Source organism: Oryx dammah, unplaced genomic scaffold (genome assembly GCF_014754425.2).
Source record: "Oryx dammah isolate SB20612 unplaced genomic scaffold, SCBI_Odam_1.1 HiC_scaffold_11185, whole genome shotgun sequence".
Lineage (NCBI taxonomy): Eukaryota > Metazoa > Chordata > Mammalia > Artiodactyla > Bovidae > Oryx > Oryx dammah.
In genome coordinates, this window is record NW_024080578.1 from 178,556 (window position 1) to 190,605 (window position 12,050).

The window sequence follows — 12,050 nt, forward strand, 5'->3', positions numbered from 1 at the left end:
GGATAGTCTCCTACCGGGGTCCAGCCCCAGTTGAATGGATCCAGGGATACCTTCAGGGGAGATGGCATCAGCGAGAGAGACAGAGAGAGAGAGAGAGAGAGAATGCTGCAGTTAAGAAAATAAATGAGAGAAAGAAGTTGATATCCCTTGGTTTATGTGGAAATCCAGTAAAACCCCTGCATAGGGCTTGCTCTGTTCATGTAGGCCACAGGCGCCTTCTCTGTGTAGTGAAGGCACCCCACCTTGGGCACCTTCTCCAGTTGGTCTTAGAAGCCCAGGCAGGAAAGTGAACACGGAGGGTCTCTGTGCTTCAGGGGATCAGCCTGAAAAGGAAAGAAAGAGAGAAAAAGAGAGAAAAAATGACACGGGGAGACCATGCTTCTGTGAGCAAGACCCACAACTTTATTTTCACAGACAGCTTTTATACCTTAAGTTGTACATAGAGAATAATGGAAGATGCAGAGTCATGCAGGGTCAGCAGTCCTAGACCTTATCGAGACCAGGCTTTCTTTCTGCATACCTATCTGTACACACAGGTCTTAGGTGATTTACATAATCTTCTGGCCAGGAGGCCTGTTAACATTTTATGACCCTTTTTTCTGATAAAGTTTAGTCAACCAGAAAACTTATTTTCTCTAAAAGTGGTTTTTTCTTTTCTTTTCTTTTTCAACCTAAAGTCTGGTACCACTCTCAGAAAATACTAAATAAACTTACATTTTTCATAGATCACGGGTACAATGAGTTACAAAAAAGAGAGAGAATTTATTAACTCAAGGTCTAATGCTATTAATGCCAAGGCTACTACTTATTTTTCTATATATCAACTATATTAATCATTGTACTCCCAGGCATACAATGAGTAAGAGAAATGAAAACTCGGCAGCAAGCATTGGCTCAACAATGAAACCCTTCACCAGTACTATTCTAATAATTTTAACTCCTTGAAAGGCTTTATTTAAGCTTTTGTGCCTCTTGTAGTTGGGAGGCTGTAAACAATCACAAGCGTAGTTGTAAAAGTCTGGATAAACCTGTCAGGCAGGTTACAGAGCCATCAGAAGGGTTTGAATTGAAACACTTCTATTATTCCCAGGAGACTTATTAACTAGAGCCCTAAGTTGACTTTCTTCAGAGAAAGGTGGTTGGGGATAGCCCCCCATTGATATCAGAGGAGTTGGTGGAAGGCATAAAATAAAAAGACAGACAGACTCTGATTTGGGGGTAGATGGTCAAGCAGGTCCAGGGGATCCCTTGAGTCCTGCTTTGCCTTTGCCCATCAGGTCTCTTCCTCATGACCTTGTCATGGGTGGGATCTCCTGTGCTGGCTCCCGGCAGTCTCCATACCTGATCATTGTACCAAAACTTCTGAAAAACCTATCCTTCTTCAGAACCGTCTTTTCACAATACTTGAGAAGTTGCTCTTCATGATTAAATCCTTCTTAGGATGAAAGTCCTGAGGAAGAAAATATAATTCTCCACTATTGCGCTATGCATTGTTCCCAGTCAGTAGCACACATTCTAAATTACAATATAAGGGATTATTGTGCAGCACCTCAGTTTTAACCTATGTTCACTAATTCCTATTTACCATAGTTCTGAAAGTCAAAGGTCTACTATTACTTATTAAAACTTGAAGGCATTCATGGTTCATAAATTGGTGACATCAATTTATGAAAACATATAACCATATATATTTACTTTACTTTAAAAAAAAACTCTCTTTACTTTTAGAAACAATGACAAATTAGTGAAGTGAAGGGACACAAGTGTAGAGTCTGAATTTATTCTGGCTAACTTAGCTTTTCATTTAAGTTTGTCTTTTTTTTTCCTTTATCTATACACACTAAAGCAGTCCTGGACACATGTTTTACTTGATATGCACTATGATGATTTATTTGTCACTTTTACAATTTAGCAAAGGACCGATTTTCTTTCTTCACTTGAAACAAAATGATTAAAATTTGGAGTATAATTAACTTACAAAGTTGTGTTAGTTTCTGCTGTCCAAAAAAATAAATGTTATTAGTAAGTATAGCTGAGCCTTCCTTTAGAGCAGTCCTCCCATCTCCCTCAAGGGCCTCCTCTCGTATCCCACAACCCATTAGTTTGACACTCCATAGCACTAGCTGTCTACTACATACTTAGTATTTTACATATATCAGTGCAACTTGCTCAATTCATTCAGTTCTCTCCTTCCCACATTACCTTGTTTCTAGATTCCACTTATATGCATTAATACTCAATATTGGTCTTTCTGGCTTTTTTTAAATTATTACTTCAGTGTTTAATAGTCTCTAGAATCATCTGCACCTCTTCAAATTATCCAAGTTTGTTCCTTTTAATGGGTGAGTAATTTTCCATCCTATATATGTACCATAGCTTCTTTATCCATTCTTTGTTCAAAGGACATTGAGGCTGCTTCCCTTTTTTGGCTCCTATAAATGGTGTTTCTATGGTTCCTGGCACACATATCTATTTTTCATTAAACTTTCCTTTTAGTATATGCCAAATAGTGGGATTGTTGGGTTAAATGGTAGTTTTATTCCTAGTTATGTAAGGATCTTCCATACTGTTTGGCATCGTGGCAGTATAATTTATATTCCTAACAGTAGTCCAGCAAGGCAGGAGAATTCTCTTTTCTCTACATCATCTCCTTCATATATTATTATGTAATCATATAAACATATTTATATACATATATATGTTTACTTCTTTATTTAGTTGCCAAAAACCTCAATCACTGCATGTGGAATCTAATTCCATGACGAGGGGTCAAACCTGGGACCCCTGCATTGGGATCATTGTGTCTTAGCCACTGGACCAGGAACACAGACCCCTGTTGTAGTTTTTTTTTTTTTTTTTTTTTTTAATAATGGTCACTTGGAATGGTGCGAGGTTGTAGATCATTGTAGTTTTGATTTGTGTGCCTTTGGTAAGTTGAGGTAGTTTTTGCTATGTTCAGTTTTTGGAGAATTTTATCACAAACAGTTGCTGAATTATATAAAACTTTTTCAACATCTATTAATGTGATCATATGGTTTTATTCCTTCACTATTCATTGATATGCAGCTACTGAAGAATGTTTCCATACGTGGGGTAAACACCCCACTTAATAATGGTGTTTGATCCCTTTAAGGGACTGGTGGATTTTTTATGCTCGTATTTTGCTAAGGATGATGTTTGCCTCTGTTTGTCCATGTGATATTGGTCTCTAGCTTTCCTTTTCTGTGTTATCTTGGTGTTGGTATCAGAGTGATGATGACCTTGTAGGATAAGTTTGTGTGTTTTCCTTCCAGTGTAGAATTTTGGAAGAGTTTCAGAAGTGCATTTGCTAGCAATTCTCAGACTGGTTCGTAAACTTTCCATATGAAGTTATCTGACTTTAATTTTGTCAACTGGAATTATTTTTTTTCAAATCACAGTTTCAATATTAGTGTTTGTAATTGCTCTGTTAATAATTCTGTTTCTTCTTAGTTGAATTTCTAAGCATTTGTCCATAGATTTCAGATTCTAAATTTTATTGACATAGTTGTGTGCTGTATCTCTTATGATTCTTTGTTACTTCTGTGCTATAAGTAATAATGTCACCCATTGTAATGTCAAATTTGATTGATTTAAGAGTTTGCCCCTTTTTTCTTGATAAGTCTGGACCATGATTTGGCTATTTTGTTTCTCCTAGCCAACAGAGTCCTTATAGTGATACTAATAATTGGCTATTTTTTTCATAATTTATTTTCTTTAATTTCTGCCCTGATTTTTATCATTTTTCCCCTTCTACTCACCTTGGGGAATTGTTTCATTTTTTTTATTCTTTCTCTAAATGCTTTATTTATAAAGTTATGTGGATTATTTGAGATGTGTAGTATTTATCAACTTCACTCTTTGACTACTTTACCATGCTTCATAACTTTTAGGTAATCATGTTTTTAATATTATTTGATTCTAAAATTTTTTCTTTTATCTTTTCTATGATTTCATCAGTGATCTCTTGGCCATGTAGACGTGTATTTATTAGCCTAAATGGATTCGTGTTTTTCACAGTCCCCATTCTCAATATCTGGTATGTAAATCATAGCATTGTGGTTAAAAAAAATGATTGATACAATTACCATTATCTTAAATTTACCAAGGCTTGATTTGAGATACCATCTGTGATTTATCCTGGAGATATTTCACTTTCACTTTTAAAAAAATGTATTTTCTGCTGTGTTTGGGTGAAATGTCCTAAAAGTGTCAATAAACTTTGTCAAGCCTCTTGTTCCATTGAACGCTTGTGTTTCTTTTTAAACTTAATTTTTATATTGAAAGATCATTTCTTTCCAATATTGTGTTAGTCTATATTTGATGAATGCCCATTTTTGTGTTGTTATTATTCATTTTTCTAGGACTTTCAGAAACGTTTCTCATCTTTACTCCATACCATTTCTCAAATGTTTTATCACCTTTACTACCATAACTTCCAAGTCTTTTTCAGGGAGCCTACCTTTTTTTTTTTTTTTCTTTCATTACGTTTTGACATTTCAACACATTCCTTTGCCCACAATATATTTCTCTATCTTTACATTTCCCTACCTACTGTGTTAATGATCATTTCTTCCCAGACTACAGGGTTATAGGTATTGCTCCTAGTCTCCACTCCAAGTCGATAAAGTTGTTTTAGTGGCTAGTGTGGGCTTTGGAGTGGGAGAGACTGACAACTATGTTCTTGAGTCTGCGGCTGAGTCTTCCTTCTCTAATGGTGGGACCATGACTGTTCGTGTCATTTGCAGGTGTCTATGGGATTAGTTTGACATTAGGCAGTCTATCTGCTGATTATTTGGTTTGTGTTTCTGTCTTGCTTGTTGTGTGGTATAAGGCATCAGCCCTGTGTTGTGAATGAAGTTGGGTAGAGTGCATCTTAGATTAAGAAGGAGGTCTTCATGGAGACTATCAGCAGATAACATTCACTGTAGACAGGAATTATCTGGTGTCCCATGATCCTGGCCTCAGTGTGAAAGGTTTTTGCTGAATAAAAAGTCTCCAGGATTTTTGGCTTCCTGGGAGAGTAATTCAATCTGGGGCCAGAGATAAGGTTTGATCTCTCAGAGCTTTGTGTAATAACATTTTATTAAAGTTTAAATGAGATAGAGAAAGCTTCTGACATAGGCATCAGAAGGGCACAGAAAATACCCGCCTGCTAGTCTTCAGCTGGATGTCATATAGTCACTAGCAGTCTGTTAATGAAAGAAAGAAATGTCTTAAAACTCAGAATGGCACCAGGCTCCTTAACCATAAGATGAATTTTGGGATAATCTTGGCACCAGACAATTCATCCCAGGTCATAAAATGATAACTTGAATCTTGTAGGACAGATTACCGTACAAATAGTTTCCTTTACATAGATTAGGGAAACAAAATCTGAGAATTACATACTGGTATACCAAGTAGGTTCTGAGCCATTAGGCATAACAGACTTGAGGACAGAGTTTGGGCTAAATGCATAGTATATTAGCATAACTTATGACAAACATTTCCAAAAGAAAAATGCATTGGTTATCTCAAGGTTTGAGAATAGTTCACTTCAGGTGAAACCAGGTGTTATTACGGCAACACAGTATTTTAAGAGAAACTTCCTTTTAAATTTGTGTAGAGAAGGAAAAAAAATATTGCTAGTGTGTTTCCTCCTGCCCCTTAAGAGAGATAAAAATGTCTGACTCTTGCAGGCTATTTCCTCCTTTTGGGGACCCCTGGTCTTCCTGCCTGTTACCCTCTCATTTCCCTCTTTTCTTTGAGGAGAGTTGTGTTGCCTAGGGAAAGGATTGTTCTTGTTCCATAACTGCTTCTGAGCTGACAAGGGGTGTTGTCCCTAAATTGGTGAGGCAGCATATTCTCCTAATCCTCATATTGAGGATATCTGATGCAGGGGCTTCAAATAGTAACTGGAAAAAGCTGCAGCAATATAGTAGGAGTTTGAGCAACCATTTGTAACTTAAAAGCTTTCATGCTACTAGAAACAAATCCAGTTACACAGTTACAGATATAGGACAAAATAGTCATTCATACAAGTTAAAATCAAAGTTAAAAGCCACTTTATGTCTATAGTTAAAGTGCAACGTGTTGCACTAGCCCATTTTAGGGTTGTTAGATGTCATCAGATGAAAAAGAAGCATCACATATGGTTGTTGTGGAAGGTATTCACAGAAGTGGAGAAAGTCTTTTCCTTGAAATGGAGATGTCCACCACCCAAAGCCTTCCACTGATGAAGAGGGGAGCACTCCACAGACCCAGTGGTTAGACTGATTGTGGAATGCAGCGTAGGAGTGAGCCTACGAGAGGAAGGCATTGTCTTGAGGATCAAACAGCAGACTCAGGATTTTTTGAGTCAGCAGAAGTAGACTATCAGGGCCCTTCTGAAAAGTACAAAGTCAGGGTTGAGAAAGTAAAGGCAGAAATGAAGTCACTTAGTTCTGGTCAGGGTGCCACGTCTTAAGTCAAGTGTGATATACCCACGAATCAACTTCTGGCACTTTGACAGTTGTGGGAGAGGAAAGAATAACCTGATAAGTGTCTTTCCAGAGGGGCTTGAGGGATGGGCCCCCAGATCCCAATGTTTTTATGAGAACCTCCATTCGTGGCTCATATAGAGGGGTGCTTGACTCAGAGGCTGGGTTATGAGTCATCTCCTGGAGTTCTGTTAATGTCTATAGAAAAGCTGAGAGCTGAATCACATAACTAGTTAATCTCAAGGCTTCAGGGTGTATTACAATGTCTGTGCATTAGAAAGATCTTCCATAAATACATTCAAAGGGAGACAGTACCTTCTTTTTGGGAATAGTTCGAGCCCTCATTAAAGCTATGGGTAGGACTTAAATCCAATTGTCCTGCGTCTCTTGAGTTAATTTGTGCAGATGTCTTTTGATAATGTAATTAGCTTTTCAACCTTTCTTGAGGACTGGGGTCTCCAGGAACAGTTTAAGTGATATTCTATTCCTAGAGCTTTAGATACTCCCTGAGTTAAAGCAGCATTAAAGGTGGAGCCATTGTCACTCTGAAGGTTCCTTGGCAGCCCAAACCTGGGGATAATTTCATGGATTAAAATCTTTATAACCTCCTTATTGTACACCATGACAGGGAAAAGCCTGAATCCATCCAGTAAAAGTATCTACCCAAACTTGTAAGCACGAATATCCATTAGCTTTTGGAATATGAGTAAATTCAATTCCCCAGACCTCTCCAGGATGCTTCCCATTTCATTGTTTTCCACATATTGCCAGCTTTTCCATCTTTGGGTTACTTTTCTGACAAACTTCACACCTTTTGATAATATTCTTTAAAGTTTTCATTACATTTTTTTCCTTCAAACAAATGAGAAGCCATTTGGTAAGTACTCTCTGTACCCAAATGAAAACTCTGATGTAAACCCTTAAGAATTTTCCACTGAGCATTTTCAGGAATTATTAAACATCCATCCTTGGACTGTAACCATCCTTTATCTTTTAAACTTTGCTTCTATTTTCTCATATCTTTCTAATTTTTCCTCAGTGTATTGTGGTTTTTCCTGTTCCACAGGATCTGTCCAGATCAAAGGCGTCTGTAGTGAAGGGGTTTTCTAAAGTGTTGTTTTCCTGGCTTGACAGGCAGCCAACTGATTACCTTGGGTGACTTTATTCCCATCCCTGCTGTGACATTTTCAGTGCATAACAGCTAATTCTTTAGGACAATATATAGCAGTTAAAAGTCTCTGGATCTCTCTGAAATGCTTAATAGCTTCTCCTGTTGCTGTTTTAAACTTTCTTTCCATATTTCAGGCATGAGCATGTAAAGTCAAATAAGCATACTTAGGATCCGTGTAGATATTTACCTGCTGCCCTTTGCTTAACTCTAGAGCTCAGGTCAGAGCCACAAGCTCCGCTAACTGAGCACTGGTTCCCTGGAGGAGAGATTTTGCTTCCAAAACCTGTTCAGAAGTCACAAAGGTGTAACCTGATTTATGCTTTCCATCCCGAACAAAAGAACTGCCATCTGTAAATATTTTATGTCACAGTTGTCTAATGGGGTATCCATTAGATCTTCCCGAGCTGCATAGTTTAAAGATAGGAATTGGGAGCAATCGTGATCAGGTGTTTCATTTTCCTTCTCAGGAAGGAGAGTGTCAGGATTTAAATTTCCACAAACTTTAAGCTTAGTTATGGGTCCTTCTAACAACAATGACTGATATTTAAGAATCCAACTGTCTGTCATCCAAATATTAATCTTAGAATTTAAGATTCCACTCACATCACGAGAAGTCAGTACATTAAGGTTTCATCCATTAATTATTTTAAAGCTTCAGGTGCTAAGAAAGCCACTTCCCCAATTAATCATAGGCAGTGTGGCAACCCACGTGAAATTACACCAAATTCTCTGCTTAGATAAGCTATAGGTTGCTAGTGACATCCTCGGTGTTGTGTCAAAACTCCCAAAACCACACCTTTTCTTTCAGTGGCAAACAAATTAAATTCTGACCCTGTGGGCAAGCTCAGAGCTGGATCTTACAGGAGAGCAGTCTGAAGAACCTTAAAAAGCCTTTTTAGTTTCTGGAGACCAAACCAGTTTGTTGGTTTGGGCCTGCTGAATTTCAGCTATAAGTTTATATAAAAGACAAGCAAGTTCCCCATAACCCAGAATCCAAATGCTACAGTAACCTATGATTCCCCAAAATCCTCTCAATTGTCTTAAAGTCATAGGTAGGAGATGATTTAGTATAGGTACAATTCTCTCAAGGCCTATGGCCCTAGTCCCTTCTGATATGATTAGGCCCAGATATCTAACCAATTGTTGGCAAAGCTAAGCCTTTTCTCTTGATGCCTTGTAACCACAGCTTGCCAGAAATTTTAAGAGATGTTCTGAGGCTCATGAACAAGCTTCCTATGTCTCAGCAGAAAGGGCACTATCTTCATATTGTAACACCACCACTTCAGAGGTATCAAAGCTTTGTAGATCCCGTGACAAACTTTGTTCAAATAAGTGAAGACTGTCAGGAAATCCCTGGGGCAAAACTATCCAGGTTAACTGAGAAGCTCGCTGCGTAGAGTCTTCAAAGGCAAATAGTAATTGATTTTTCTCTGCCAAAAGGCACAAAATAGAAGGCATCTTTCAAATCAATTAGTGAGAAATATTTGGCAGGTTCAAGAATTTCGACAATAGAGTATAAGGATTAGGCACCACAGGGTGTAAAGGAACTACAGCCTCATTTCTTATTTATAAATTTGAACTGGTCTCCATTTTCCATTTGATTTCTTTATACTCAAAATAGGAGTGTTGCATAGACTGTTAGAGGGAATTAGTAGTCCCTGCATCTTTAAATTTTCGATGATAGAATTTAACCCTTCCTTAACCTCAGGTTTCAGGGGATACTGCTTCTTATGTGGAAATAAGTGCAGGTCTTTGTGGAAATAAGTGCAGGTCTTTGAGTCTGACAACTATAGGAATATCATTTTGTGCTCGACCACAGATTTTTCATCAGCCCATACTCTAGGACTTACATTTTGTTCAAATAAAGAGAGAGAAAGGGAGAGCTCCATATTCATGAAAACAGGGGCATGGACCTTGCTCAGTATTTCCCTCTCCAAAAGGGGTGAAGGAGATTCTGGCAAGATCGGAAACTCATGTGAAAATAGCACAGAATCCCAGTTACAAGATAAAGAATAACTGAAATAATACCTTTTGGATCATACACAGTCCCATTATGGAAGTGGATCAGGAAGAAAGTGGGCCAGGGGCTTCAGTAAGCACAGAGTAATTTGCCCCAGTATCTAAAATGAAATTAATGAATTGCCTGCCCCCCCTTCCCTGCCCCAAACACAATTATTAGTACCTGGTGTTCTCAGGTGTAATTAGGACAGGAGCTTGTGTGGGGACCACAGGGCACCTTCAGTCCTGATTGCCTTGAGAGTCTGACCCTGGAGACCTATGCCTCTGGGGGCAGTCTCTCGTCCAGTGTGGTCCTTTTCAGTCTGGACATGGGCCTGGAGGGTGGGGGTGCTTAGATGCCTGAGGGCAATCCCGGTCGAAGTGCCCCTTTTCTCCACAGTAACAGCAAGCCCATCCCTTTTTACCTGGGTCCCTCTGGGCATTTTTCTCAGGTTGTTTAAGAATGTTTTTCATAGCCATTGTGAAGGTTTCTGCCTTTTCCTTTGTATTTTCTGCCTTTCTTTCTTTTCCTCATAGTCCCTACCATAATAGACTATCTGACTCAGTTTTAATAGAGTATCTAAAGACTGATTTGGTCCATACGCCTGATTTAAAAGCTTAAGGCAGATATGTGGAGCCTACTGAGTGAGAAATCTATCCTTTAAGATCACTTTTCCCTTGTTCCTTACAGAAACAGTCTAATCATAAAACAGTATTATACTTAAAAGACCCTCTAACTGGCCACCATTCACCATCCTCCAGTGGATACTGAGGCCATGAAATATCACATAGGAAGACTAGGTGTGTCTTCTTTAGGCCCTGGGCATCAAACCTATCCCAGTTTTTTGGCATAAAGTTCAAAGGAGTGAGGCTGGAATTGTTAGCTCTCATCTGTAAGAGAGAAAAACAGTGACCAGTGCCATCTTTCTATAGGAGGTGTCCCTCCCTGCTCTAGACAGGGGTGTAGACAGATTTTACAGCAAAGCTTTTCTTTCCTGGTCAGACTTAACCATCCCTTACCAATGCAGGTGCTTTACTCATCCCTCCCAGTTCTGTTACCGAGACAGGGTGGAGATGTACCAGGGATAGACTTGATGGCATCCCTACCTGACATTTAGCTCTTCACCTTTGAAAACTTGCTTGCCTCTGATGTCACCTAGTGTGCAATCTGAGTAACCTTCCAGAATGCCTCCCAAGAGAAGACCGCTGGGGGAAACATTTGCCATCTGAGTGCCTGTGCATGACCCTGAGGATATTCCTGACCATGATATACGAACATAAAACTGAGATGTTCCTTTCAAGCTTCACCACACCAGTATGAGAGTCTCCTCTGGTCTCCTAAGAGTCAGCGTTACCAAAGGGAGGGGGAATGCAGTGCCAATCTAAGTAGCCTTTAACCTCAGAGATGCTCTTGGAGCTAGATCTCCATCTAGCATCCAAATTTTTGATTACTAGCAAGGCTATGTGCTTTCTTGACTACCAATCAAAGTTTGGGACCTAAGCCACAGTACATGGTAACAGTATAGATCACAAGTCCCTTGAAAGTCTTGGATCCTAAGCGAGAATCATACCCCTGGACTCAGAGGGAGAGGGAGAGGGTGTGATGATTTGGGAGAATGGCATTGAAACATGTATAATATCATGTAAGAATCGAAATGCCAGTCTATGTCTGATGCAGGATATGACACGCTTGGGGCTGACACGCGGGGATGACCCAGAGAGATGTTGTGGGGAGGGCGGTGGGAGGGGGGTTCATGTTTGGGAACGCATGTACACCTGTTGTGGATTCATGTCAATCTATGCCAAAACCAATACAGAATTGTAAAGTAAAAATTAAAAATAAATAAATTAATTAATTAAAAAAAAAAAAGAAAGAAAGTCTTGGATCCGATAGATTAGGTTAGTACTTCTAATTCCAAAGGAGTTATGAAATGGTCAAAGAGACAGAAAAGTTTGACTGAGAAAAGACACTTCAGTCCACATACTATGCCCATTTCTGTTTGGTTCCTGAAGGAGACATTGGGTGCATATTGGCACTGGCAGGTCAGTATAAACCCTCAATAGAGTCTGCAATAAGCCATGTGAGATCACTCTGGAACCGCAGAGAAGGGCTCCTCATTTGCTTCATGAAGGGCATTTCATTCATTCACACAAGCACACTGAAGAATTATTAATGTACAGTAGAAAACATGTTCTCTAGGAGAACAAAGAACTAGAGCTCCATGCATCCTTGTGCTGAAGGATCCTGGATGAGCCCCCAAGAAGAAAGATTCTTGTTGAATGAAAAGACACCAGGATTTTTGGCCTCTGGAGGATAATTCAACCTGGGGCCAGATAGAAGCCTTGATTGCACAGAGCTTTGTGTAGTAAATTTTTATTAAAGTATAAAGGAGATAGAGAAA